We start from the raw sequence: 6,000 nt of genomic DNA on the forward strand, positions 1-6,000 counted from the left end.
AAAAGTTCAAAAGTATTGGCATCAAAATATACTTAAAGTATCGACAGTAAAAGTACTCATTGTGCAGAATTGTTCAAGACGTAGGCCTATTAAAATATTTTGAAAATAACAGATCTACAAGCTCACAATGCTTTGCGATGCATTGTGAGCTTGTAGATCTGATATATTCAAATGGCCGAAATATATATATATATATATATATATATATATATATATATATATATATATATATATATATATATATATATATATATATATATTGTAGCGGCCAGCTGCGGACTCTGTGTGTGTGTATGGCACTTTAAGGGTTGTACAGGAACTAGTACAGGAAGTGACGTGACCTTGTTGTGTGTGTGTGTCCAAAGATTGTTAATATAGAAAGATACACATTCTCCATTGGAGCCACTAGAGGCGAAGTAGTACACAAATCCTACAAATGGTCTCCTAAGTAGGCGTGGTTGTCTTCTCCCCCGACCATCCCACCACCCTCCCATGTGTATTTGTGTATTTTCTTCATTAAAGAAAATAAATGCTTTACATGTTTGAAAGTGAAACCCCAAAAACTCCCACCACAAACTCACACGTATTATTCAGTCTAATCTTCTGCTAGATATGCTCCTAATTCTGCTCAACATTGTAACAGGTCCTTTTATTGATAAGGTATATATTTTACCACTATAGACTATAATGTGTTTAGCATGAATGTTTAGCAAAATCTCATGATTCCCAAATCATACCCATCAACCAAGACAGTTAATAATGGAAAATGATATTATTGAGCATTGGAACACATACTTTACGCCACTGAAGTTAAGCATTTAAACGAAGCTATACAACATCATTATGTTTCTGTGTAATAAAATAACCTGGCACTTAGAAGTGCTCTAAGAAAAAACATGAATTATTATCATCTTATTTTGAAGGCAACCGGAAACCTTATTGTTGCTCAAAAAGCAGAAGTCTTGTTGTTAGCGGAACACTTTGTTTTCTTCTTCTGCTTCCCTGAGTCTGATGTAAGCCTTGATGAGACCGTCATGACAGTCTTGTCTGATCTTCAACATAGTGTTTGCATTTTTTTTCTTTTTTGCTCCGTACATCTACATAAAGGTTCATATTTCAAATATAAAGTGTTTCCCTCATGTCCACAGATGTTATAAGTATGTACGGGCTCTCATTAATACCCGTATTTTCCTTATTGTTCAATAAAAAGCATTTTTATTTGATCGACGGCCATTTTCTTATAGAGTTATAATGTATTAGAGTGCAATACACCTCCCAACCGATAGGGTCACGTAGTTGAAAGTGAATGGAGATAAATGGCTACCAATCGGATTAAAAGGCTTTTTATTAAATAATACAGAACATACGGGTACTTCTGAGGGCCCGTACATAATTATAACATCTGTGGTCACGAGGTCACAACTTTATATTTGAAATATGAAGGTAAAAATGTGATGAATGGAGCAAACAGAGAGAAAGAGCAAACACTATGTTGAAGATCATCCAAGACTATCATCATGACAGACCGTCTTGTTATCAAAGGCTCCTCCCTGAGTGTACCGTTATAAAACACCACGCCGCCTACTGGTGTGGAGGAGTCATGCATTGACTGGTCAGAATGAATGAATCTGAATTAGAGGTGTAACGATATAATTAACTGCATCGAAACATCGTTTAGAATTTTCAACGATCTACTATATCGATATGCAAACAGCAAAATATCGTATCGTTTGACTTTGTATCGTGTCGAATCGTTTATCAATGCAAATAATCGTATCGAATCGGTTTGCAATGCAAATAATCAATGTTATCAATACTAAGTACTTTTAAGAAGAAAAAAGAGAAAAGAAAGGTTTACATCCAGTATCCAGGTATTTATTTTTCACACAGAAGTTTTGGGTAAATAAATAGTTACTATATCGATTTTAAATCATGAATCTGAATGTTTCTAAACAAACAGTTTCTTTTAGAATAGTGTTGTGTTCAGTTTGATGTTAGTTAAAAGCACCCAGCCGCTAGAGGGTGGTAGAGTGTAAGAAGTGAGGAGAAGTGAATGTGCTGTTCTGAGTAAAGATAAGGTCCCCTGAATACCTCCATGTGAATACCTTGTCCTTGTGATTGTGTCTTTGCATTAACATAACAAATAGATCAGTGGTTCTCTTCATGTCAAAGGACCCCCACATTGATATGTATTTGGCCACGGACCCCCTTCTAAAAATGTTCTGTGCCAGGGACCCCCAGAAGAGTAAAAGAAACTAAACAAAACAATTGAAAATCCCACTTTGTGAATTAATGTTGTAGATAAACTTTCCTCTTGCTTTTAGTTCTATTCTCCTCCATATGGTTCTATTCTCCTCCATATGGTTCTATTCTCCTCCATATGGTTATATTCTCCACCATATGGTTCTATTCTCCTCCATATGGTTCTATTCTATTCTCCACCATATGGTTCTATTCTCCTCCATATGGTTCTATTCTCCTCCATATGGTTCTATTCTCCACCATATGGTTCTATTCTCCTCCATATGGTTCTATTCTCCTCCATATGGTTCTATTCTCCACCATATGGTTCTATTCTCCACCATATGGTTCTATTCTCCTCCATATGGTTCTATTCTCCACCATATGGTTCTATTCTCCACCATATGGTTCTATTCTCCACCATATGGTTCTATTCTCCTCCATATGGTTCTATTCTCCACCATATGGTTCTATTCTCCACCATATGGTTCTATTCTCCACCATATGGTTCTATTCTCCTCCATATGGTTCTATTCTCCACCATATGGTTCTATTCTCCACCATATGGTTCTATTCTCCTCCATATGGTTCTATTCTCCACCATATGGTTCTATTCTCCACCATATGGTTCTATTCTCCACCATGGTTCATGTCATTCTGCTCAGACATTAAACAAGTATTTAATGTTTTCAATACAGTGTCGTTATTTAATGTTTTAATTTGACATTCTTCTGGATGTTTTATTGTGATTATTTTAGTTTACTGTGTTTTATGTTGCTTTTATATGTCTATCATGTTGTCACTGGTCATCCTTGTCACTCAGGCTTTTTAAAAACTGCAAATTAGAAATTACGAAATGCATTTTCAGAAATCAAATTTTCAGAAATTCGAATTAATCAGAGAGAGCGATGAAGCAGGGACCCCTTAGCTGAGACAGAGATGAAGCAGGGACCCCTTAGCTGAGAGACAGATGAAGCAGGGACCCCTTAGCTGAGAGAGAGATGAAGCAGGGACCCCTTAGCTGAGAGAGAGATGAAGCAGGGACCCCTTAGCTGAGAGAGAGATGAAGCAGGGACCCCTTAGCTGAGAGACAGATGAAGCAGGGACCCCTTAGCTGAGAGAGAGATGAAGCAGGGACCCCTTAGCTGAGAGAGAGATGAAGCAGGGACCCCTTAGCTGAGAGAGAGAGAGATGAAGCAGGGACCCCTTAGCTGAGAGACAGATGAAGCAAGGACCCCTTAGCTGAGAGACAGATGAAGCAGGGACCCCTTAGCTGAGAGAGAGAGAGAGAGAGAGAGAGAGAGAGAGAGAGAGAGAGAGAGAGAGAGAGAGATGAAGCAGGGACCCCTTAACAGAGAGAGAGAGATGTGAAGCAGGGACCCCTTAGCAGAGAGACAGATGAAGCAGGGACCCCTTAGCTGAGAGATAGATGAAGCAGGGACCCCTTAACTGAGAGAGAGATGAAGCAGGGACCCCTTAGCTGAGAGAGAGATGAAGCAGGGACCCCTTAACTGAGAGAGAGATGAAGCAGGGACCCCTTAGCTGAGAGACAGATGAAGCAGGGACCCTGCTTCATCTGCTCTAGCCTGTGTCTTCCATGAGGAAGAAGCCCAACAAATCCACGGTGAGGCCTTTAGGAGGACCATTCAAGCAAGCCGCAAAGGGAGCCTGCAGTACCACCACGGGCCAAGACACCATCACACCAGAATGAAATGTTTGGAGCGGGGGAGTCTGGTGCAACGCTCAGGTCCTGACGGAGGAGGAGCCCGGCCAGGAGGCCATCCACAGATAGTCCATGAGCCAGACAAGATTTCATTATCGAAAGAGTGGGCAAAACCAAACCTATATTAAATTGTTCATAGGGTCAATACGAGTAAATAAATATATGATAACCTTTCCACAGGAGCAGCTTTTTCATAGTTATCACACATTTTGTTATTTTCCCCATACGTACAAGACAGGTGAAAAAATGACAAAATGTAAAAAGGAGTTATCATAATGAAACTTCCTGAGTTGATTACTTGCATGAAGACAATGATTTATCGTATTACAAGTTTTCTGAAATTGTATATTTAAATATGCAAATTAGGCATTTAGTCCATGAGCCAGAGCCCCAAAATTGAGCCAGATATTGAATATTCCCTCGTTAAAAACCTTTGAATCCAACATCTTAACAAAATGAAATAAGTATGTTGACTCTGGCTTTGTCCAATGTTCCAATGTTGATTCTGGAAAGTTATGCAAATGTGGGCATATTTTCCTAATGCCTAATTTGCATATTTAAATATACAATTTCAGAAAACTTGTAATACGATAAATCATTGTCTTCATGTAAGTAATCAACTCAGGAAGTTTCATTATGATAACTCTTTTTCATTTTATTTTATTTTTTGACCTGTCTTGTACGTCTGGGGAAAATAACAAAATGTGTGATAACCATGAAAAAGATGCTCCTGTGGAAAGGTTATCATATATTTATTTACTCGTATTGACCCTATGAACAATTTAATATAGGTTTGGTTTTGCCCACTCTTTCGATAATCATTGCTCAATTTTGGGGCTCTGGCTCATGGACTAAGAGCCTAGTCCCTCCACGTACCAGAGCCTCTCCTCTCCCCCATTCTTGGCAGAGTAGTTCCGGACAAGCGTATTGAGTGGCCCTGTCTTTCGTAAGTCGGGGCTTGATCAACCCTGGCTGGGTCACCTGGGCGAAGGTGTATGTTGTTGCGAGACCCGAAACATCCTATGACCCCAGGCTACAACACTGATGATACGTCCCAGGTGCATCCACGTGATGTTTTTGGGCGGTGAAACCGCCCCTATAAGTGAGGTTTGGATATTTGTACAAATCCTGCTCTGTGATTGGCCAAAAATGTACCCCGCCTAACCCTGCACCGTGATTGGCCAATCACAGTCTATTCAGGACTGTGATTGGCCAGTGTCACATGACACATGTGCATAGCCCTATATAAGAAACCATAACTTAAAAAAAACCATAAATTGGTTTTTTTAAAGTTATGGTTTCTTCCATCATAAAGAGTGTTTCAATAAATGTATTTATTCTTTGTACATGATTGGTTGACTCCATTCAGTATTGTGATTAGCTAGCAAGACACCGCCCACTTCACACAGGGTGTGATTTTTTTGTTATGCTGGGGTTCAAGTGGTTAATGTAAAAAAAACACAAAGATTTTGGCAGCCCCCCCGTAGTAACTCTGAGGACCCACTAGGGGTCCCGGACCCCTTGTTGAAGACCCCGGCAGTAAATTGAACCAGAGTGTGTAGGACTCTGTTCATTTCAACTCCTTTGGTGTTTAAAGGAGTATTTCACCACAAAAAAAAAAATCTATCATTCTTTGGCTATTTTAAAAAAATCATGAAAATGTGTGCAACTCTTTGAATAAATTATATATTTTTAAAGGGAACAAATCTTTGCTTCTGGGGGGTCCCTGGAACAACATATTTTGAGATGGGGGTCCGCGGCCAAATACAGATCATTTTGGGGGTCCTTGACATGAAAAAGTTTGAGAACCACTGATGTAGAAATTAGTTTTTTTTTTAATGTTATGATTTAGAAGACATTTGTAGAATCCACCCAGAAGAGAAGATTTGAGTTACAAATGTTCGTTATTTTAATATATATTCAAAGATTTGCCAAAAATGTCCATGATAAAAAAAAAACAGCAGATCTACAAGCTCATAGTGCGGCACTCGGTGCCGCGCTATGAGCTTGTAGATCTGCTGTTTTTTAATAGCCAA

Source organism: Gymnoscopelus braueri (assembly GCF_963280865.1).
Source record: "Gymnoscopelus braueri genome assembly, chromosome: 1".
Taxonomy (NCBI): Eukaryota; Metazoa; Chordata; class Actinopteri; order Myctophiformes; family Myctophidae; genus Gymnoscopelus; species Gymnoscopelus braueri.